Source organism: Emys orbicularis, chromosome 5, assembly GCF_028017835.1.
Source record: "Emys orbicularis isolate rEmyOrb1 chromosome 5, rEmyOrb1.hap1, whole genome shotgun sequence".
Classification (NCBI taxonomy): Eukaryota; Metazoa; Chordata; order Testudines; family Emydidae; genus Emys; species Emys orbicularis.
This window is the reverse complement of record NC_088687.1, coordinates 98,847,442-98,872,824: the sequence shown is the minus strand read 5'-3', so window position 1 is coordinate 98,872,824 and position 25,383 is coordinate 98,847,442. Positions and strand designations below refer to the sequence as shown.

The window sequence follows — 25,383 nt, the reverse complement described above, 5'->3', positions numbered from 1 at the left end:
ATAAAGCAAGAGCATAACAGAGTAGGCCTACTGGGGAAAGCTGGAAAACTCAAATGCCATACAAAGCTAATTTTTAGGACAGGTACTCAGATCTGATGATGATATACAAAGTACAAGATAGATGTTTATACTGTTAACAATAAATGTGGCATATGAATCTAGCTTTTGGATTAGATACAGTAGCATTTTTCCATGAACAGCTTCATTATGCAGGAAAAAAGGCTTCTACTGTTTAGACTTTTTCTTGTAAACTGACTCAAAAGAGCCATTTCTAAAGAACTGTATTTATGAATGTCACATGATGTTATTACACCATGGAAAGAAAACAAGCCAAAGATTGTTCTTCGTATATAGATTCACTGCAGGGTCTTTATATCCCTGATTTTGCCTACATAAATACCCATTCATCTCTGGTTTTGCCCTCCCTTCCATTTCTTGTAAAATCTGGCATTTTAGCTAACCAACTGTTAACCAAAGAGGACTAGACTGGACTATGTCTGATCCTGTCATTGCCACTTCTCACTGAACTAGAGTGCCCTCCATTGAGTAATGAGAGGTTCTCAATCTGTGGAACAGGAGACCAATGCTAGAAATACAATCTGTCTCTCTCACATGGTATTTGGCCACATTCTGGAATATGTTACATATACATCATATATCTTCATAATAGAATGACAAAAGGTTATCTCCCTCAAGTTGATTCATATACAATATTATCTTGGTTCTGCTAAAAGCAGAACCAACTGATCTACATCATTACTCACACTAGTCAATGTAAACTGACCAATGCTCTTCACAGTATGGTTAATATAGTTAAGGAAACTTAAAACTAAAAAGATTGTAGAGCAGTTTTTAAACTAAGGGCTGTGGGAAAGCGGACAGGTGTGGAGGGGCATGTGGTTTGGACAGAGTAATCTCTTAGGGGAGGAATTATTAAAGAAGATTCTCTATGCCCTCGTAAGGAGTAGAGGATGGAAGATGATAAAATATGGGTAGGATCTGACGAGAATCAGTCAAATGAAAAAGAGGCCCATTCAATTACATCATGTAATGGCAGACAGCTAAAAAGTGACAAGTTTTTAAAGTGTTTATGTACAAATGCTAGAAGCCTAAATAATAAGATGGGTGAACTAAAGTGCCTTGTATTAAATGAAGATATTGATATAATAGGCATCACAGAAACTTGATGGAATGAGGATAATCAATGGGACACAGTAATACCAGGGTGCAAAAATATCAGAAGGACAGAACAGGTCATGCTGGTGGGGTAGTGGCACTATATGTGAAAGAAAGCATAGAATCAAATGAAGTAAAAATCTTAAATAAACCAAACTGTACCACAAAATCTCCATGGATAGTAATTCCATGCTGTAATAATAAGAATATAACAGTAGGGATATATTACCGACCACCTGGCCAATGGGAGCTGCAGGAACGGCGAACCGCGGCCACTGGGAGATGTGGGGGGCTGTGCCTGTGGACGGTCAACATCAGCCAAATGTCTCGTGTCCCGCAATCAGATTACCCTGATGGGCTGCATGCGGCCTCCAGGCCGCAGGTTGCCCACCTCTGCCCTAGAAGCTGCATGGAAACTTATTAAAGACACCATAATAGAGGCTCAACTTAAATGTATATCCCAAATTAAAAAAACATAGTAAGAGAACAAAAAAAGTGTCACTATGGCTAAACAACAAAGTAACAGAAGCAGTGAGAGACAAAAAGGCATCCTTTAAAAAGTGGACATTAAATCCTAGTGAGGAAAATAGAAAGAAGCATAAATTCTGGCAAGTGAAGTGTAAAAATATGATTAGGAAGGCCAAAAAAGAATTTCAAGAACAACTAGCCAAAGACTCAAAAAGTAATAGCAATTTTTTTTTAAGTACATCAGAAGCAAGAAGCCTCCTAAACAACCAGTGGGGCCACTGGGCGACCAAGATGCTAAAGGACCACTCAAGGATGATAAGGCCTTTGTGGAGAAACTAAATGAATTCTTTGCCTCGGTCTTCACGGCTGAGGATGTGAGGGAGAATCACAAACCTGAGATATTCTTTTTAGGTGACAAATCTGAGGAACTGTCCCAGATTGAGGTGTCCTTAGAGGAGGTTTTGGAACAATTGATAAACTAAACAGTAATAAGTTACCAGGACCAGATGGTATTCACCCAAGAGTTCTGAAGGAACTCAAATGTGAAATTGCAGAACTACTAACTGTAGTTTGTAACCTATCATTTAAATCAGCTTCTGTACCAAATGACTATAGTAATTTGGTACAGAATTACTGTACCACATCTGGTTGGGGAAATTGCATGTAGGGCCATGAATGTAGGGCTAGGGCAGAGGGTTGGGGTGTGGGAGGGGGTGCGGTGTGCAGGAAGGGGCTGCCTGCCTGCCCTGTCCCCGGCCCCGCGCCGCTCCCAGAAGCATACTCACCATCTCTGTATTAAAGTAGTTTCCTAAAATGCTACTTATATTAGTGAGTGAAAACTAATTATAATGCCAATTGACATAAATGCCTTTACAACTAAAACAGAGGTGGGCAAACTACGGCCTGCAGACCAGATCTGGCCTGTCAGGGTTTTGGATCCGGCCTGTGGGATTGCCACCCCCATGGCGCTGCGGGGCTAAGACAGGCACTCTTAGGGGTGGAGGACTCTGCGCGCTGCCCTTGCCTGCGGGTATCTCTTCCGAAGCTCCTAATGGCTGCAGTTCACCATTCCCAGCCAATGGGAGCTGCAGGGGGCGGTGCCTGCAGGCAAGGGCAGCGCACGGAGCACTCTGCCCCCCCCCTCCCCGAGGGACCACAGGGATGTGGTGCCGGCCGCTTCTGGGAGCGGCACAGGGCCGGGGCCAGGGCAGGCAGGGTGCCTGTCTTAGCCCCGCGGTGCCATGAGGGTGGCAATCCCGCAGGCCGGATCCAAAACCCTGATGGGCCGGATCCCCGGTTTGCCCACCCCTGTTTTAGTCGTAAAGGCATTTATGTCAATTGGCATTATAATTAGATTTCACTCACTAATATAAGTAGCATTTTAGAAAACTACTTTAATACAGAGATGGTGAGTACATTTCCAGCTATTTGTGAATGTAAACAGGACATGAAAAGGAATTTAATATCTGAAGATTTTTCATAGCTCATTAAGAGGATTGTATATGAGAGCTCTGTATTGAAAATAAGATTGAATTGCTGAATTAGCTGCGTTTTGGCAATTTCACTCAAGTCTGTTGTTTTCATGACAATAATTTGTTCATTGTTACACCTTACTGCAGTCGTTTCCTTCCAGAAATAAGTACAATGGGCCATACTAGGAGCTGGTGTAAAGAGGCAGTAATCCACTGAAGCCTGAACTGGGCCTCTAAATGCTTATTTTACCATCCATCAAATATACTATTGTGCTTCAGAAAACAGGCTAGACTGCTTTCGGTTTAGAAATACCACTGCTTGTGTTAAGTCAGTATGTTTCCTTTGGAGATGAAGTGAAGGGTGAGATTCCTTATTATGATTAAGACTGTAAATGTGGAGGAGAAGAGCACTCAGCTAGCAAACAGCTGAGTTACAAATATATGTCTTAATCTGAGCCCTAAATGTCAGGCTAGCTAATGGAGACTTTAGCAGTTTTACAAAACAATCTAGCCGCAACTTGTTTAGCTAGAGGCCTATGCTGCTGAATGAGGAGAGCATGTGGTATACGGCAGATCAGAGCATGGCATGATAGATTAGATTGCTAGATGCTGTAATGGAATAACCTCTTCAAGTGCATCATGTGAGCTGCTGAGAACAGAATTATTTTAATTTATTTTCAATAATTCTTGTTTCTCCTCATTCTGTCCTTACTACACATTTTCTCTCTTTTTATTGTGTTTTAATGGAGAGCAATACTTATAAATTGGCTTTACAAATATTCGTTTCCAGGCTGATGCAGGGGAGGACCGGAGAGTGGTTTCCCTTTCTTATATACCAGATTTTCATTTCCAGGAGAGTGTTCCTAGAGATAGGGAGATGAGAAGTATGTCAAAAGCCATGGCCTTGTTACTGGAAGGTTAAGGGTTAGATTACAGATACCCACTCTGGTGTACCTATGGTTCTTGGTTTGCAGAGGACTCAGAAGCTGTAAAGAGCCAGAAGTGATATCCCTCTGTTATCAGAATATGTAGAAAGGAATAAATTATGAAGCACACAGTAATGTGCTACACTAAAAAGAAAATACTGATGGTGCTTTTAGGGAGTGGACTCTTCATAAATAAAGTCCAGCCAGGTGTGGGAAGATACTGTTAGTAATTGTTTGTAATTTGATCATCATTACAAATGATGTCCTGGACAAATTCCAAGTTGGGTAAATGCATTCTGCCTGCCTTACATCCTCCTTGTAGTTTTAATTAGATATGGTGTTTTTGCTTTGTTTAATGTCCTTAAACATTGTTGTGTATTGTTAAACAGAAACTGCATTCCTCGCTAGAGCTGGTTGCATACCAGTAGTGGTAAATTTGTGTATGAGTTTATGAAGTCAGGGGCAGCAGAATCTAATGACCCAGGAGCAGGAAGCTATGAATTCCAGAGTGCTAGTCCATGCTCTGATATTAGCTCATTTTGTGGCCACTGGTAAATCACTGAGGGACAATAGGTGGCCTGTTCCTGTGGAGATGTGCATGGTGAGGAGGAATGAGAGCATGAGGAGCCAATTGCAGCCTTTGAACTGGAAGTGCTCCAGCCTAGTGATATGTGAAGTGCTACTCCTGTGATAGATATGACAATTTCCTGCAATATCTTTGAAAGACTTTATTGCATTAAGTTTTTGGATTATTGTGGGTTAGGATTGTATGTAATCTCTATATGGGGGAGATGTATCAGATATCAGACCTAGAAGTTCAAAAGACTATATTGAAAATGTGCCAGACAAGTATGGACTTTTGGGATTCATAGATTCATAGATTCTAGGACTGGAAGGGACCTCGAGAGGTCATCGAGTCCAGTCCCCTGCCCTCATAGCAGGACCAAATACTGTCTAGACCATCCCTGATAGACATTTATCTAACCTACTCTTAAATATCTCCAGAGATGGAGATTCCACAACCTCTCTAGGCAATTTATTCCAGTGTTTAACCACCCTGACAGTTAGGAACTTTTTCCTAACGTCCAACCTAAACCTCCCTTGCTGCAGTTTAAGCCTATTGCTTCTTGTTCTATCCTTAGAGGCTAAGGTGAACAAGTTTTCTCCCTCCTCCTTCTGACACCCTTTTAGATACCTGAAAACTGCTATCATGTCCCCTCTCAGTCTTCTCTTTTCCAACTAAACAAACCCAATTCTTTCAGCCTTCCTTCATAGGTCATGTTCTCAAGTCCTTTAATCATTCTTGTTGCTCTCCTCTGGACCCTCTCCAATTTCTCCACATCTTTCTTGAAATGTGGTGCCCAGAACTGGACACAATACTCCAGCTGAGGCCTAACCAGCGCAGAATAGAGTGGAAGGATGACTTCTCGTGTCTTGCTCACAAACACACCTGTTAATGCGTCCCAGAATCATGTTTGCTTTTTTTGCAACAGCATCACACTGTTGACTCATATTTAGCTTGGGGTCCACTATCACCCCTAGATCCCTTTCTGCCGTACTCCTTCCTAGACAGTCTCTTCCCATTCTGTATGTGTGAAACTGATTGTTCCTTCCTAAGTGGAGCACTTTGCATTTGTCTTTGTTAAACTTCATCCTGTTTACCTCAGACCATTTCTCCAATTTGTCCAGATCATTTTGAATTATGACCCTGTCCTCCAAAGCAGTTGCAATCCCTCCCAGTTTGGTATCATCTGCAAACTTAATAAGCATACTTTCTATGCCAATATCTAAGTCGTTGATGAAGATATTGAACAGAGCCAGTCCCAAAACAGACCCCTGCGGAACCCCACTTGTTATACCTTTCCAGCAGGATTGGGAATCATTACTAACTACTCTCTGAGTATGGTTATCCAGCCAGTTATGCACCCACCTTATAGTAGCCCCATCTAAATTGTATTTGTCTAGTTTATCGATAAGAATATCCTGCGAGACCGTATCAAATGCCTTACTAAAGTCTAGGTATACCACATCCACCGCTTCTCCCTTATCCACAAGACTCATTATCCCTTCTTTGATAGGATAACAAGTGTAAAGTGGATTTCCTGGGGAATTCCTAGGGAGAAGTTAATGCAAATTCCTCAACTCCAGTTACGCAAAACCCCAGCATTTTGAAGCTACTCCCTGAGGAGAGGGTCATTGTCTGCTGGTTACCTGTTACAGAAGGCCAAGATCAAAGGCTTGAGCTGTATAAAGGAGCAACTGATCTGCCCAGCCTTGATCCTGGATCTAAGACAGATGAACTTGTAAGCTTGGGGAAAACCCAGTTGTAGCTTTTGAAGTACTAAAATCAGCCAGAGCCCTAGGCTGGAGTTGGGGGTGACCTCAGGTAAGCATTTTAGCATGTGTGTAGGTTCTTTTAATATGTTTCCTCTATAATGCTTTTACCTTAAATAAACATGCGTGTTTAGAATGAGCTGTGTGGTAACTTGTAACTGCCGGCAATACACTGTTCATAGCTCTTGGAGAGAAAGCAAAGCACAGGCATTGCCCTTTTCAGTCAGTCTAGTTTGCTGAGGATATCACAGTGTAAGGCAAGCAGCTGGGCAGCTTTTAAACCCCTGGTCAGGAGGGAGTGGCTGCAGGTGGCTGCCTAGGAGAGCTGATCGCTGGGAGTTAGAAGCCTAAAGTGGGTGCCCTTGGTGGAGCACGGAGGGGTAATACAGGTACTGTTGCCATGATACTGTGACAACTCCATCCTATGGATGACAGGAAAGTGAAGGGCCATGCTCTAGTCCCTTGCATTGGTGTTTCAAGTATTTTTTCTTACTTGAAAGCACATCTTTTTTGTTAGCATGCACTCTGACCTACAAGACATGTTGGTGAATTTAAGCTTGCCAAAAAACAGTATGATATTACATTGTACTATTTGAGAAATAACATGGGATCATAATACGAGCTGGGGAAATAATTGGTTTTTCAGTTTGTCAGCAATTTAAAAAAAAAAAGCAAAAAAAAAATGGTTAGAAATTTTTGCAAACCGAAAAGAAAAAAGATGTTTTTGGTCAAACAAAATGTTTCATTATGATAAGGAGCATTTAATGTTTTTGATTATTTAAAAAAATAAAGCTACAGTTGTTTCGAATCAAAGAACAAAATGTTTTGTTTCAAAAATGTCAAAATGAAACATGTAGTTTTTTTCAGAATTGTCTTTGTTTCTTTTTCCAAAATGAAAAATTCACCAAAAAATGTTTTGTCAAAAAATGTCACCCACTTCTAATCATAATGCAGACACACATGCAGTTTGTGGAGAGGCAGCCCCTCCAGCTTTAACTTAATCTCGTGTCTTTTGATTGCTTAGTCACACAACTTCAGCATTCTTAATCATAATTCCATCAGAAAACTACATTAAATTCCTAAAATGGTTTGGGATTCTTTGAGATAAAGGTGCAATATACATATAATATATTAACACTATTATTACAGCCATTTCCTTTATGATATCCCTAAAAGATAAGTTGTCTTAAATGTAAAAATGGAGTACAACCTTCCATATCATATGTTTTATTATTGATACCCTACTGCCCAGCAAGGATGTATTGTATGCCAATCTGTACTGAAGTAGTATAGCAACTATTTTTTTGAACTATACTACTGTCTGTGAGTAATTGTGAGGGGACAAACCTTATAAAGATTGTAACACTGAGGAAGCAACCCTTAAGGGCATATCCAAAGGGTACTGAAAGGTAAACAGGGCTATTTCTCCTAGATAGTTATCAAAGCCATGTTAAGTAGACCTGAATCTTTAACATGTTTGCCTGTATTGTTAGAGAATCAAGAATAGATGCTAAATGTATTTGTCTGTGTTTACCTATATCTTGTTAGAAGTTTAACAATGTAACTAGATTACTTGTGGATGCTAATTCCCTTTCATGTCTTTATGGCCTTATAGTATGCATGTGGATGGTTCAGTTAACCTTAAGATCAAAGATGCAAGATACTGTAGATGGATTTCCACTCTATTCGGCTAAATTCAGTGCCTGGCATAATACTGTAATAAGCTACTGTAGGAATATTAATTTATTATAATAATGTAATATTATCTGCATCACCTTCAGTTTAATTATCTATGCTATAATGAACTGTCTTGATTGTTTGAATGGCTAATTGCCTTATGTTAATGAATACAACTAGCTTACCTGTGTATGCATAGGAAATAGATTAGCTTCAAAGCAACAATCTGCACTGCCTAGGAGGGTCCTACTGTGACAATTGCTGTCAACAGGCTTATCAGCTTTCTGGAGGACTATAAAGAAAAGTCCCAGGCCTGATCCTTTTTATCTCAGATCTGCTTAAACTTTAACAGGGAAGGTCTAAACTTAAAGTCTGAGGTCTCCAGGTTTACCCTGGAATTCTCATGGAAGAATTTGAACAGACTCTACACCTGGACTGCTCATTGGAATATAAACTGGACTCAACTTATAAGAAAGACATTTACAAATCAGCAGCCTCACTATCTCTGCTATGAAACTGACCAAAGACCTTTATGCATATCTGTTTGTATATTGTTCTTTTATACACAGCAACTCTTTTTCTTTTTATTATTAAACCTTTAGTCTTTTAGTTACTAAAGGACCATCTGCATGATTATTGGGTAAGCTCTGAGATTCATATTGACCTGGTATTGCAGGTACCAGGTCACACAGATAAAATAGGAAGATGCAAGAAAATGGGCTATGTTCCCAAGAGCTGTAGGAGGAGGCTCTAGAGGGGCAGGATGATCTAGTGGCTAGGGCACTAGCCTAGGACTCTAGCCTAGGACTGGGAAGATCAACGTTCAAGTCCCTGCTTGGCCACAGATTTCCTGCAATTCACTTAGCATCTCTATAACTCAGTTCCTCACCAATAGAATGGAGACAGGGGAGTACTTCCCTACATCACAGCTGTGTCACAAAGGTAAATACACTGTAGATTGTGAGGTGCTCAGATGCTAGAGAACCTCACCATATCTATCATAGTACCCAAAATAGATATATATAGGTATAGTATAAGAAAAAGGGTTATGTTTTTGAAATGCTGTACATGGGAGGAAGACACAAATCCTATTAACATATCATGGAATTGGAATTAATACTGTTCTTTGCATGGTTTTGAAAATAGCTAAATGAAATGGAAAGTGATTTTATACTGAAGCACATCACAAATAATAAGAGATATACTGTGATGACTAAGGGTATGTCTACACTACGAGAGTAGTTCGATTTTAGTTAAATCGAATATGTGGAATCGATATTAAAGTCGAACGTGTGTATCCACACTAAGGACAGTAATTCGACTTTGTGAGTCCACACTAACGGGGCAAGCGTTGACATTGGAAGCGGTGCACTGTGGGCAGCTATCCCACAGTTCCCGCAGTCCCCGCTGCCCATTGGAATTCTGGGTCGAGCCCCCAATGCCTGCTGGGGAAAAAAGTGTCGAGGGTGGTTTTGGGTAACTGTCATCATCCAACCGTCACTCCCGCCCTCCCTCCCTGAAAGCGCCGGCGGGCAATCAGTTCGCGCACTTTTCTGGTCAGTGACAGCGCGGACGCCACAGCACTGCGAGCATGGAGCCTGCTGCGACCATCGCTGCAGTTATGGCTGTTGTCAACACCTCGCACCTTATTGTACACCTTTTCCAGAGGCAGATGCTGGGAAATCGGGCGAGGAGGCTACGGCAGCGCGGTGAGGACATTAAGTCTGAGAGGGGCACAGACCTCTCGCAAAGCACGGGACCCCGCGCCGTGAACATCATGGTGGCAATGGGTCATGTTGATGCTGTGGAACAGCGATTCTGGGCCCGGGAAACAAGCACGGACTGGTGGGACCGCATAGTGCTGCAGGTCTGGGATGAATCACAGTGGCTGCAAAACTTTTGGATGCGGAAGGGAACTTTCCTGGAACTTTGAGTTGCTGTCCCCTGCCCTGAAGCGCAAGGACACCCGGATGCGAGCAGCCCATACTGTCCAGAAGCGAGTGGCCATAGCCCTCTGGAAGCTTGCAACGCCAGACAGCTACCGGTCAGTCGCGAACCACTTTGGCGTGGGCAAATGTACCGTGGGGATTGCTGTGATGCAAGTAGCCAACCAGCTACTGCTGTCAAAGGTAGTGACCCTTGGAAACGTGCAGGTCATCATAGATGGCTTCGCCGCGATGGGATTCCCAAACTGCGGTGGGGCTATAGATGGAACTCACATCCCTATCCTGGGACCGGACCACCAGGCCAGCCAGTACATTAACCGAAAGGGCTACTTTTCAATGGTGCTGCAAGCACTGGTGGACCGTAGGGGACGTTTTACCAACATCAACGTCGGATGGCCGGGCAAGGTTCATGACGCTCGTGTTTTCAGGAACTCTGGTCTGTTTAGACGGCTGCAGGAAGGTATTTACTTCCCGGACCACAAAATAACTGTTGGGGATGTGGAGATGCCTATAGTGATCCTCGAGGACCCAGCCTACCCACTAATGCCCTGGCTCATGAAGCCCTATACAGGCGCCCTGGACACTGAAAAAGAACTCTTCAACTACTGGCTGAGCAAGTGCAGAATGGTGGTGGAGTGTGCTTTTGGACGTCTCAAGGGGAGATGGAGAAGCTTACTGACTCGCTCAGATCTCAGCGAAACCAATATCCCCATTGTTATTGCAGCTTGCTGTGTGGTCCACAATCTCTGTGAGAGCAAGGGGGAGACCTTTATGGCGGGGTGGGAGGTTGAGGCAAATAGCCTGGCTGCTGATTACGCCCAGCCAGACAGCCATGCGATTAGAAGAGCCCAGCGGGACGCGCTGTGCATCTGGGAGGCTTTGAAAGCTAGGTTCCTCAGTGAGCAGGGTAACCAGTGACTTAAGTTTGTTTAAAGAGAAGCTGAACCTGCCCCCATTTCTTTACCTGGTTAATGTTGACTATCCTCTCCAGCTACATACCCCGTTCCCCCCCTTCCAACCCACGTTTAAAAATAAAATAAATGGAACTTTGTTAATGAACCCCGTTTTCTTTATTACAGGTTTCGCGGTAAACTGTTGAAACTGGGACGCAGACTGTGGTGGGGAGCGGGTGTAGTGATGGAAAGAACGCTTCTAAACTCGAGGAATGACAGGCTCCTGCTCCTAGAGCGGTCCGCAGTGGTGGACTGGTTGTTTCAACGGAGCCTGCCACCCCTCCTTTTCGGGACTCTGTGTGTGGGGGCTATGTGACTTTGTGGCGGGGGAGGACGCTTACAGATCCCCCTGCTGCGTGGCTCTGTGATCCAGGATAAGGACCGCTGCATAAGATCTCTAACTGCCCTCTCCCACCACAAAGTCACATATCCCCCCCCCCCCCACAGAACATGAAAACCACCTCCCAGACTGACCAGGGTGCCTAGTGACTGCAATGTGTGTGTGACCTGCTGCTGAACCTGCCCCCATGTCTGTACCCTGGTAAAGGTGACTGTCCTCTCCAATTACCAACCCCCTTCCACCCTTCAAACACACTCTCCTGTAAAAGAACATGATGGAAACAGTAATTAACAGAAACGTATTTTTTATTAGCAACTACACAGTTAGGGGATGAAACTGGGACGGGGGCTTGGGTGAGGCGGGAAGGAAAGGACTTATCAAATTTTGGGGAATGAGAGCCTTCTGGTACTCGAGCAGTCTGCAGGGGTGGAGTGACAGTTTTCACAGCCCCTGCCGCCCCTCCTTCTTGGGACTGTGGGTGAGGGGGTTATGGGACTTTGTGGCGGGGGAGGACGGTTAGACAGAGACTGCAGCGGGGCTCTGTCCTCCTGCCTCCGGTCCTGCAGAACATCCACAAGGCGCTGGAGCGTGTCCGTTTGCTCCCTCATTAGTCCAAGCAGCGTTTGAGTCGCCTGCTGGTCTTCCTGCCGCCACCTCTCCTCCCGTTCAATGTTTGATCGATGGTATTGCGACATGTTCTCCCTCCACTGGGTCTGCTGGGCTGCCTCGGCTCGGGAGCAGCCCATAAATTCTGAGAACATGTCGTCCCGTGTTCTTTTCTTTCGCCGCCTAATCTGCGCCAGCCTCTGGGAGGGGGATGCCAGGGTAGGTCGGGAGACAGTCGCAGCTGTGGGATGGGAAAAGGGAGTGAATTCCTCAAAAAGATAATTTTTTGTGAACAATGAACATAGTCTCTCTGTGAACAAGACCATGCACAGCACCTATCACATGCGCACTCAGGACAAGGTCGAATTTTTGGCCTTCGCATTCAGTGCCTGGGGTCTTGCAGTGGAGATCAGACAAGCGGGGCAGGACAGCGGAATTCGGGTAGCAGGCTGACATGGTAAGCCGTAGACTTTTGGCTGCTTAAAACTTAAATTATAGCAGTGCCCTCCTTTCACGTTCAAAGCAATGCTCCTAGCGTTGGCCAGTTCCTGCTGCCGGCAATCCGGCAAGCATGAACTCTGCCCCTGTCCCACCCCCTCGCGGCTGTCCCCAGGAAAGATCCCTGTATGCTGCCCCTCTCCCGCCTCCACCGCGTGGCTGTAAACCGCCGGTTACAGTTCTGTAAAGGAACAGGCAAGCAGTCCCAATAGTAACATTCCCCTAATTCTAAGCAGGTCACCATGAGCGACATCACTCTGCTGAGGATTTCTGAGACAGAGAAAGAACGCATGCTGCGTGAAAGCCAGCAAAAACCAGGGCCGTATGCCGCCATGCTCTGCAAGGCAATGATACCAGAGTACTTGATGATAGCCTGGCGCGGAAAAGTTTCCTACCACGGAGGACACAATAAGGCCGCTCTCCCCAGGAACCTCATGCAAAGGCTTTCCAATTACCTCCAGGAGAGCTTCGTGGAGATGTCCCATGAGGATTTCAGCTCTATCCCCGGACATATAGACCTTATTTTCCAGTAGCTGCACTGGCAAGGACTGAAAAGTAGAGTGCCTAGGGCAAACCAATCATGAAAAACCCATTGTTATTGTTCCTGTTCTGTTCAAAATAAATGTTTACATGTTTAAAACACTTACCGACTGATCCTTCCCCTGATTCAGGGTCCGGGTTAACGCCTGGGGACGGTTGGTAGGAAATCTCTGTGAGGGTGATGAAGAGATCCTGGCTGTCGGGGAAATCAGCGTTGTAAGCGCTGTCGACTGCCTCGTCCTCCTCATTTCCCTGTCCGCTAACATCTCCGAGGAAGCAATATCCCATCCTCTGAGTCCACCGTCAGTGGTGGGGTAGTGGTGGCGGCCGCACCTAGAGTGGAATGCAGTGCCTCGTAGAAACGGCATGTCTGGGGCTGGGATCCGGAGCGTCCGTTTGCCTTTTTGGTCTTCTGGTACCCTTGTCTCAGCTCCTTGATTTTCACGCGGCACTGCGTTGCATCCCGGCTGTATCCTCTCTCTATCATGGCTTTTGAGATCTTCTCGTAGATCTTTGCATTCCGTCTTTTCAATCGCAGCTCCGAAAGCACGGACTCATCGCCCCACACAGTGATCAGATCCAAGACTTCCCGATCAGTCCATGCTGGGGCCCTCTTTCTATTCTGAGATTGCATGGTCACCTCTGCTGGAGAGCTCTGCATCGTTGCCAGTGCTGCTGAGCTCGCCACGATGTCCAAACAGGAAATGAGATTCAAACTGGCCAGACAGGAAAAGGAATTCAAATTTTCCCGGGGCTTTTCCTGTGTGGCTGGTCAGAGCATCCGAGCTCGGACTGCTGTCCAGAGCGTCAACAGAGTGTGCACTGTGGGATAGCTCCCGGAGCTATTAGCGTCGAATTCCATCCACACCTACCCTAATTCGACATGGCCATGTTGAATTTAGCGCTACTCCCCTCGTTGGGGAGGAGTACAGAAATAGAATTTAGGAGACCTCTATGTCGACATAAATAGCTTTGTTGTGTGGATGGGTGCAGGGTTAATTCGATTTAACGCTGCTAAATTAGACATAACCTCCTAGTGTAGACCAGGCCTAAGTATGATCTTGACGAACTCATAGGAAGTCTCAGTATCTCTTTCTCTCTCTTACTGTTTGCAATTTCTTCTCTCTCAGAGAGCAGTGGAGGTTAGGAACTGTTTACTGAGAGAGAAGGAATGGTGGTCAGGAAACCAGTTATTTTATTCTTTCTTAAAGATGCCATTATGTCTTTAACTTTCAAATGGACAGCCACCAATGACAGACAGAAGGGACCTGGGTTTAGCATCTCATCACATGGATGGCACCTTTAATGGTACAGCACAACCAGTGTTGCACTGTTTTGTCAGCAATGGGTAGAATCCCAAGTCTGGGTAGTCTTAAGCCCACAGCCTTCTGCTCCAGAGAATTTTACCAGCTGAGGCCGCAATATATGCCAACATGTGGACGAAAGCCTAATTAAGGCTCATGAATGAAAATGTTGGCCAAATATTTTTTTCAGTGTAACATTCACTATCAGCTGCAAGTGCTTATTCACCTAATAAAACCCCTCTGGCACAGATCTTGTGGTGTACTGTGACTTTCTTCTTCAGAAGAATCAGTGGATAGTAGATACCTGTGCCAACCTGATACCATCTAATTACAAGGCCAGAGGGTACATATTTCAGTAGAACATTTTGAGATGTGGCAAGATCATATTCTTAGATTGAGAAGGAAGTGTCAGTCATTTATATGCATCAGTGAAGCATTTTGCCATTGCTTGAATGGAATTATTTATATGATATATACCAACCTCCTAAGAACCTTAAGAAATCTCATATTTACTAAAGATTGGCGATAACATTTCAGCATTAACGATTCAAAATATTGTTCCAGACCATCAAATGCAGCAGATAAGATATTGTGCCTTAGCTCAAGTACAAAATATAAAGCCAAGTTTCATTGCATATATTATTTGAAACACTCAGTACTGGGAAAAAGATAAGTACATTGAAAGACACAGGACTAAATTCAGAAGTGAACCAATTGGTGGTATAATTATACTGATGTGTGAATGTAAGCTGATGTCACTTTCACACTGAGGGGGCAAAAAGACAGAGCTGTATCACAGGAATAGCAACCATCAGGAGGATGTATTGACATGTAACGTAGACCAGCATTTGTATCTCCTCTGAATTTGGCCCACACAGAGCAGCAGTAAGCAAATATCTGTGTTACAAGGCTACATAGCTCATAAGAAAATCATTCAAGGGCAGATTCTGATGTCCTTGTTCACATTGAACAGTTCCTTACTCTGCTAATGTTACCATTTATTTAAATGGGACCATTTAAGAAATAAGAAATTATCTAATGTTAGTAAGGGTGGAAAAATAGGTTCTATGGGCACCTAGTAAAAACCATCATAAAATAGGTAAGAAAGAAGTCGGTAGGTTTGGGCAAACAGTGCTGAATAAAGATTATCCTGTAAGGGGTGAGTTACCTATTACTACTTATAGGAATTTTTAAAATGAGTTACTATCAGATTTCAATCTAGAGAAAGTGAAAATGGAATGAGGACAGAACAGCTCCTGTGATTGGTAAGGGGACATGGACCCTTGAACTTCTAAGTAACTAGTCTGAGTCTATGCCAGGCCCAGTAGACAGAGATTGCAATATTATGTGGAGGATCTGAACTCTCACACTACTCAGGGAATTTAATGACCTACTCATCATAAATGCTTAACATATTACACCAAAATACAGCATTTTCTGTGTTTATCTCAGAGCACAATACATTATTCTCAAAGATATTCATGGAGTTTATAACAGATTACTGGTATTTATATGTGATGTTTACATGTTATTAAAAAAGGCATATTCTCCAATGCTTTGTGGTATTTAAACAACATGATTCCTACTTTAGTGATAGGTGTGCAGCTAAACCACTGAACTTCACTACTTTGAAAAATTTTCTCCAAAATATTAAAACATGAGGATTCCTGGATTTCATAACAGATTTTATCACACAATTACTTTGGCTATCGAACTTTTTTTAAAACAAAAGTTTCATGATGTTGCTATTTTATCTTTCTTCTCTTTACCATCTCTCTCTTCACTAGCTTGATTCACATTTTTCTGTTTTCTATTATCTCTTCTCACCAGCCTTCCTTCAATGCTCTGCAACTCAACTTTCCCCCCTCATTCTATTCCTCTCCCTTTTAAGTCTTTCCCTTGTTTCCTTGTCTCCATTGCGGTCTCCCCTGTCCCAAACTCACCTGCACCATCCTTTAACCCTATATCACAGTATTTCTCATGCTACTCCCAGTCCCCCTTGTCTGCTGATGATTGCATCTACTTCCAACAATGGCAGATCAGGGAAGATGGTGCATGTGCAGGAACCCCAAATTGTGAGTGCTCCTCCATTCATTTTTCTCTCCTGACAGAGAAAATGGCAGATCTTACTAATCCCTGCTTCTTTGTGCTCATCCACTGTGATAGGCTACTGGGGCTTGCTGCCTGAAGTTATGTTGCTGCTGCCTTGAAGTCCCCAAACGAAATACAAGCTGTAGAGTTTGAGGCACTGGAGCAGCTACCGCATATGGACCCTTCCTTGGCAAATGGAAGCACTGCACTGTTAATTTAACATCTGTAAATAGTATATAAGCTTATTTTTTTCTGACTCCACAAATCCCTCCCTGACACTGGTTCCATGTGGGTGCCATCTCTCGAACTCAGTGCAGGTTCACTTGAAACTTAACCCAAGTTTATGAGCCTTGGTGAACTGATCCAACGTTTGAGTTGGTAATGATATCTCAAACCCAAATCGACTTCACTTTGCTTCAAGTTTCACCATAAAAGTTTTTCAAAAGGATGTTCAATGGACAGTACAAACCATTGCAGCTGAACCTTTGTAATTTATTACATTATCAGACCACCCTTGGCTGAATAACAGCTTTTTCATGTTTATTGACCCATGAATGAAATTAACACCCTTTATCAGGGGCGATGCTAGGGATGGGCATGAATGGTCACATGCCCCTCCCAAGACGCTGGGGGTGGCACATTCCAGAGGGGGCAAGTGAGAAGCTGTCCCTGGCCTGTCCCACCCACCAGCTGTGCTCAGGTACATGCCTGTCTGCTTGAGCTCACTGGAGTCACTGTGCCTGCCGCTGCCAGTGAGTAAGAAGGGGAGCTTATTTTTTGCAGTGACGGGGCAAAATAGGAGGGCTCAAGGGAGGAAGGGGAGCAGGGAGGAAGTGGGGGCCACCAGGGACAGTGGGGATGATCATGGGGGGACAGGGAGGCAGCATAGGCCAGGGCTGGGAGTCTGGTGGAGGGGAGGGGCAAGGAAGGAGCCATGTGGACGGCCTGGATGCTCCCTGGATGGGGGAGCGGCAGGGCCAGGGGCTAGCTATAGGGGTGAGGGGGTGTTTGGAGGAGGCAAAATCCATGGGGGATTTCTTTGGGAGAGAGAGGTTTCTTGGCCTGAGTTCCTCCAGCCACACAATAAGCTAGATGGATATCCCTGATGTTCTTTTAGCAATGCACAGGATTCCCTTAAAGCCATAAGGGTAGGAAACAGGTATTTTACTTTAAATAAGGCCCTGCCTGAGTTCCAAACGTTGCATGAGTGCAGAATCAGACTCATATTTCATGAAAGGAAACCAAACTTCTCCTATGATCTGGGCCAGCCTACTAGTAGCTAGTGAGCACTTAAAACTCCCGTGCATCCTCCAAATGTTTGTTGTGTGTTGATATGAAATTCAAAGGAGGGGCAGGATGGACTTGTGGTTAAAACACTGGCTTCTCTTTATAAGACCTAAATATTATTATTATTTTGCCACAGACTTTCTTTATGCAAGTCACTTAATTTCTCTCTGCCTTAGTTTCCCTATCTGTAAAATGGGGATAATTCTTAGCTAAGAAGGGCATGTGATGATGAACTTGTCTGTGAAACTTTGGAAGAATGTGCTATAGAAGGACAAAGTATTAAAATATTAGGGATGAGACTTTAAAGAATGGGTGCTAAAGTTAGGCACATATCTTGCATCACTGAACTCAAGGATACCATTGCCGTTGATCTCAATGGGAACAGGATCAGAACCCTAAATCCTTATTGAGGTTCCTAAGTAAGTGGCCCAGTTTTTCAAAGCACCTATCAATTCCATTTTTGAAAAACTGGGTCACGTAATTCAGAGCCTAACTGGGGCACATATTTAAAGGAGAAAAAAAGTCTTGGTCTGTGTCTGGAGGTTATTGCCTTCCTTGAGGAAACAATTATTGTTCTTTGGGCATTTAAGAAAAATCTGCAGCCAACACTTGTAGAACATTTAAGAGCAATTGTCATGCAAGGGTATGGAACTGAGTAACTGACATGTGAGCGATATCAAGGTAACTTGGTGCAAGTTACTTATTCTCCTTGACTATGAATGCAATTTGCATTTGAGTCATGTTGCAAAATTGTTATGAAAATTTACCAGCGGAGGCATAAATTCTACTAACTTGAACTTACAATATTTTAATGAAAGCAATATTTTACTTGCTTGTTACCCCCCCAAAATTTATTTACCATGCGTGTTTGGAGTTTTGCAAGGCAGAATCAAGTCAGACTATGGGAAATGCTTCAAGAATGAGTGCTAGTCTACACTGTCAATGCTAAAGCGCTGTCGCAGCAGAGCACTGGTAGAGAGCTTTCCCAGCACTCTAAAGAAACCACCTCCACGAGGGGCGTAGATACCACAGTGCTGGTGCACTGTCTATACTGGCGCTTTACCATGCTGAAACTTGCTGCGCTCGGGGGGGGGGGGGGGGTGTTTTTTCACACCCCTGACCTAGAAAGTTGCAGCGCTGTAAATTGCCAATGTAAACAAGCCCCAAATTAGCAGTTCCAGAGTTTTGTGACTGATAATGTGGCACTCCCTAAATTAGTAGATTAGGGCCCAATCCTTCAAACATTTCCACACATGTGCAATGTTATTTACACAAGTAGTCTTATTGAAATCAATTAGAGTATTGATGTGGAATGCAGCTAATGTTGGTATGTTGATTACTTGTGTGAGCACTATTTGCAGTGTTTCTACAATATGGTTTCAATCCAAGGACCCAATTCTGCACTTAATGGAGGAGTAAAATCTTTAGCAGAAGCCATGAAAAAGACTCTGCTGTCTTCCTCTTTAATTGCGATATAGCAAGATTTCTCCTGAGAGATTAATCCAAGGCATAGATAAGCTCTCATATGTGAAGATATTGAAAAGACTGGCACGTTTACCAGAGAGATGTGCTAGGATTTTCAGAAGAGCCCCAGGAGTTAGGTGCCCAACTCCCATTGAACTTCAATGAGATTTCAGTGTCTAACTTTCCTAGGCTCCTTTGAAAATCCTAGCCGAGATGAATGAGAGAGGACCTGATAAATGTGTAGAAAACAATGAATGGTTCAGAGTAGGTAGATTGGGAACTTCTGTTCACCCTGCCTCATACTGTGAGAACAAGGGGATATTAAATGAAATCAAAAGGCAAATTCAAATCTTGTAAAGGGAATTATATTTTCACACAATGCAAAACTAGCGTGTGGAACTCACTGCACTCTCATTGAGGCCAGAAGCTGAAAAGGAATCCAAAAAGGATTAGACATTTATGGATAGTAAGAATATCCAAGTTATAATAGTAATTATACGTTAAAAGAAATACCCTGAGGAATTTTGGAAGGGATATAAACCCTTAACATGCTGTAGGGCATAAAATAATCTCTACTATTGGGGAATAGGAGTAAACTTTCCCTGAGGGACCTTACATGATAACTACCTACTGCAGGGTTTTTTGTACCTTGTTCTGAAGCATCTGGTACTGGTCACTGTTGATGACAGAATACTGGACTAAGTTGACCGCTGGTCTGATCCAGTCTGGGAATTTGGCAATTCCTATATTTCTGTGTTCCTGTTATTAGAAACAAGTATGACAGATTTCTGGAGTCCATCTAGATTTAAAATTGAGGGTGTTCAGTTATATGTATGTAAAATAGCCATTAAATTAACCCTATGCAATATGAATTCTCTAACCAACTTACGTATTAAAAATAAAGCAAAACAAAAAACAAAATAAAAAAATTAAAATTTTAGTAAACTAAGCAGCATCTGTTGTTCATCTTGTTAAACTGCCATCTTCACAATAAATCCTGAATTGCACTGTTTATATTACTGAATGCTGGAGGCAGGGTCAGAAAAGGTGGGTAAAGATGCATTTATTTTGTGGATTTCTAATAGTGCAGTACAGTGCTGCATTTAATTGTATGTTACCAGCTGCCTCATCATTCAGTTTATTTTTACTTTTTCTGTAAATGAAATATTCCTTTTATTACAAGTCAAAAACTCAGGAGTTAATGGGATATTCACAGTTAACAGCAGGCTACATCTTTCTGTATAGTTCAAGTGTGTTGTTCACTTTGAGCCTTTTAAGGTATGGGTCCTCAACCTCATTATAGACTCAACCCACTAATGTGAAGAAATATAGGCCTATAACAGAGGTGGGCAAACTACGGCCCGTGAGACCGTCCTGCCCAGCACCCGAGACCATCCTGCCCAGCCCCCGAGCTCCTGGCCCAGGAGACTAGCCCCCGGAGGCTAGCCCCTGGCCCCTCCCCTGCTGTCCCCCCTCCCCCGCAGCCTCAGCTCGCTTGCTCCGCCACTGACACAATACTCTGGGCGGTGGGGCTGTGAGCTCCTGGGGCAGCGCAGCTGCAGAGCCTGGCCTGACCTGGTCTCTGTGCTGCGTGGTGGCGGCGGCAGTGGCGTGGGCTGGCTCCAGCCGGGCGGTACAGCTGTAGCGCCGCCAGCCACTGGTGCTCCAGACAGCGTGGTAAGGGGGCAGAGAGCAGGGGGGGGTGGCTAGAGGGCAGGGGAGTTCAGGATGGTGGTCGGGGCGGGGGTTGAATGGGGGCAGGGGTCCTGTGGGGGGGTAGTCAGGGAGGAGGGGGGGTTGGATGGGGCAGCAGGGGGCAGTCAGGGGTGGGGGTTCTGGGGGCAGTCAGAGGACAGGGAGAATGGGTGGTTGGATGGGGCCGGCGTCCCAGGGGGGCCATCAGGAATGAGAAGAGGGGTTGGATGAGGGTGGTGGGAGTCCGGGGGCGGTCAGGGGACAGGGAACGGGGGGCTGGGCGTGGATGGGGCAGGGGTCCTGGGGGGGGCGTCAGGGAATGGGGGGGTTGGATGGGGCAGGGGTCCCGGGGGGGGGGCAGATAGGAGGTGGGGGCCAGGCCACAACCCCCTCCCCTAACCAGCCCTCCATACAATTAACGAAACCCGATGTGGCCTTCAGGCCAAAAAGTTTGCCTGCCCCGGCCTTAATGTTTAACTATGATTTGATGCACTCTTGTGTTCTGTGTAAGACAGAGCCATTGAGCTTCCTTATGCCACACAGAACAGTTCTGTGCACTTGAGTTCTCTTGTGCATCTAGATATCCTTTCCAATTAACAGACTGAACATGAGAGTTCCTTCAGGCCTGAGCTTAATAGAACCTTCCAGTGTCTTGTTTGATCTCAGGAGCTCTAAAGAATAATTTTCCAGTCCTGGGTGGTGTTCCATAAATGCCTGTCAGCTTTATTTTGCTCTTGTCAAAGCATCTGTTATAGGGGTACACATATGTGGTAATTGTTCCAACTTAAAAATAAACCATACAAATTCCTACTACTACTAACAGCAGGGAGTATCTCTGCAGACATTTTTCTACTAGATGTTCTTTTTAGGTGTTTCTATATCTGAGGGAGAACACAATTTCCCAAATAGGGAGAGACAGGAATAAATTACTTTTGTGTCTCCTGCTTGTGAATGGACCAGACCACTTGCAGCAATTCTGGAAACATACTTTCTCCTGGGGTCTTTCTGGAGCACAAACTGCTTGATCAATAATGATTTGCTAAGTTTCCAGTATATATGAAAAATCTAAGGTTGGCTATACAGTAATATTTCCTGAAAGCAGGGTTGCAAAAGTGCTTACACTTTTTATTAAGATGGCCACCATCCAAGTCCTGCTTTACACCAGGCCCGTGACAGTCAGTCTGGAATTCCCTATGGGTCTAGGAGTCCTGCATTCCTCTCCAGGTGGCCAGAAATGTAGGATCATGGCTAAAGGCACAATGTCTATTTGAAAATCACATTTCTGTCTGAAAACTTTGTATCTACTATAGTAACAAGCTAACAAGTAAGATTACGAAAACCAAGAGAGATTAGGGTGTGGGTGTGTGTGGGGCGGGGGCAGGGAAAGAGTCTCCTCTACTTTTTTTCAGTTTGTTTATTTTATGTATTGATGATACTTTGTGTATATTCAGTTTCACAGCGACCATGTAAGGTCGGTTAGGGCTAAATTGTGAAAGTTCATTTTCTGAACTGCTTTTCCATTAATTTATTTTTTTGCTTCCATTAGTTTATTACAATTCTACTGCCATGTGAGACTAACAGATAAGAACCTACTTTTACAACTCAGCAAAGATACAGGGATATTGATTCAGAATAGAATTCTGCTGACTTCCTGCAAAGGTTTATGTTCTATAGTACATATCATGGGTTACTATCCTTCAAACTGGGTAACAAAATAGGAATTAGTACTAATAAGAGAAAAGAGAATTGAACTTCCACATTCTGTATATTTACATGTAGGATTTTGAATTATTAAGTGCAGCTACAGTAGGCAAAAGTATAGTGCGAAGAGGAAAAAGCTTAATGTCCCAATGCCAAGTACAGTCAGTCTATCTCAGAAAGCCATTTGAAGAAATCTTACTAAAATGTCCTAAGTTCCTATTTATCTTGTGCCCTTGGTACATCTTTGCAGCACAAACAAGTGTGCTTCTTCATTACCCCATTAGGCAAAATAAAGAAACATAAAAGCAGATGCAGACACATAAACCTGCCTAATCTCTGCTTGATATCGCTCCAAATAGTCTTTCAGCTCTCCACTTTCCCCATGTCTCTGTTGACTTGTATGCTGCTAAAACACCTCTAGTGCTGATGCTAATCCAGATAATGACCCTTTGTTTCAATCCCATCTGCTGTGACTGGGAACCACTAGCACTAGACATTAGAGCTTTGTGGTCACTGGAATTTCCAGCAAATGTTGCATTCCTTCCCCCCCACCCCCCCAAAAAAATCATTCCAAATCAGAACATAACACAGGATATGCAAAATTTTCCATGGGAGAGACTTTCAAAAAAATCTTTTCTTCCAAAATGGATTTTTTAAAAAAAATATTTCCAGTCCAAGCTCAATGTACTCCCAGACTCTGCAGGAACCCACCTTACAGGGTGCTGGGGTGCATAATACCTGGGAAGCCCCAGCTCTGTGGCACCAGTCTACCCAGGCTACCAAGGAGCCAGGAAGCTCTGGGATCCCTGGCTCCCAATCTCCCTCAAAAGGCAGGCTACCAAAGAGCAAGAGAAGTGGGTGGGCAAGCTGGCAGCAGGCAGGCTGGCTTGCTTAGTTTCCACCTAAAGTTTCAATAGAAGCAACATGTTCATGGGAATGTTGATTCGGCCAAATCAGCATTTTCCAATGGGAAAGCAATTCCACTGGAAAGCGTTTGACCAGGTTTATTCGAGATGATGATTCTGGCTCCTGTTCATTATGACAATGCCACCAAGATCTAACATGACTTTATTCATTTCATGTTGGAAAACATCATTTGTGAGAACCAAAGTTCTTTCACTTCCAGTCTTTCCAGTGAGGTATATGTGAAGGTTATTTTTGCCTCTGGGATTGTGAATTAGCACTGTTAAAGAAATCTTTGGAATTAGCATTTCTATTTGTTCAAAAATAGCCCCCACTGCTCAACTCCCCCCTCCCTTTTGTCCTGTGCATAAGTAGCTGGTTCCCCCCCCCCCAACTGTGCAATGTGTTATACATCTGCTTTGAAGTAATTCTCTAATTTTTATTAATTTTGCAAATCTTTTGGACTTTGGCATCAGCTCTTCTGCTCCGTAGGGAATGTGCAAAATAGCTGCTAGTAATAGTATAATAACCATAAAGGAGGAGAATATAATTTATAAGACAAAGGTGACAGATGAGGCTTACTGAAATATTTTGGACCATTACTGTAGAATATTGAATGGTTTAATAATGGACAAGCTATTCCTCTCATTCAGGAGATGTGAAAAAAGCTAAGGAAGAGTTAATTGCTTCAGAAGAGGTATAGTAGATTCTAGTGATAGAATACAGGCCAGTGAGTAATCAATCAATTTTTACACTAACTTTTCCTACAAACAGAAGAGCCAAGAAGTATAATCAGAGAGAAAGAACCTTTGGATCCTTTATGGGATGGTGCCCTGGGATGGTGGGTAGGAAATTGGTAAATTCCATATTTTTGAAGCATCCCTTTGGTGATCTGGAAGACCTGAAAGTTCTTCTTGAGGACTCTCCTTAACTACAAATTAAACCCTTTAAAAATCTAAGTAAAATAAATTTGCTGCCAGGGACATTTTTGTGCATTTGACTAGTAAGATAAATCATGACTTCATTATCTACCAACACTTCCAATGTTGTTTGTCCCAGTCTGACTGCAATTTTACCTTTGCAGTTAGGTTACACAATTCAAAAATGAATAATCACCCATCAAGAATCATTTTCTACAAATTGCTACAGGATGATTTAAGTCTGTTTTGTAGTGTTTCCTAACTTGTGGCTTTACTGCTGTAACATTGCTAAAATAATGAAACCTTCTTGTGTTGGCTCTTGCAATGGGTAACTAAAAAGGCTTGGGAGTTCATTTTGCTTTAATTAATAACCTAGGAGTTTTACTATTTATCCAGTGTTTGTCTGAACTTAATATCTCTTTGATATACAATAGTGGTTCTTAGACATTATTATAAATGTAAGCAATTTTTTTAAAGAGGGGAGACCCTCTCACATACTCTCTCTTTCAACTTCTATTGACTACAATGGGCTTTGGATCTGACCCTTATTCTAAATTTACCATTTTAAAAGGTAAAACTGTTGGTTGAATCCTCAGCAAAGACCAGGAAGTACTGAGTTGCCGCTCAAGAGATGCCAGTCCTTTTCAGTTAGACAGACAAGATTGTCTGTCTTTCTCTTGCATCCTTTTTTTCCTGGCAGTAGCATTGGCTTTTCATGAGGAATCATGATAGCAAGGGCTATAGCAGTGGTAGTCAATTATTTTTTGTCAAGGTCCAAATTTCTTGGTCAAGGTATAGTCAAAGTCCAGACTCCAGAGAAAATAATAATAAGTAAATAAAAAGATTTTGGGGGTCTGTTCAAAAGTGTCTGGCGGTCCAGATTTGGCCCGCAATCCGCCTATTGACTGCCCCTGTACTATAGGTGCATTAATGTGAGATCAAGATATCATTGGCTATATGGGTCCCCAGTCCCAACCGGTTGGGGAAGAATAAAACAGTATTTGATATAGGATCTGGCAAATCCCCAAAACGTGGATTAATCTCAAACCTAGATGAAGGTCATAGCTGCATAACTGGGGATT

General features: G+C 43.4%; 1 protein-coding gene across 1 annotated transcript in view; it reads left to right on the top strand.

The window, feature by feature from the left end:
• The window catches only part of GRXCR1 (glutaredoxin and cysteine rich domain containing 1), a 70,038-nt gene that overhangs the window by 21,760 nt on the left and 22,895 nt on the right, over nucleotides 1-25,383 (top strand). The gene's annotated exons all lie outside the window — the stretch shown is intronic.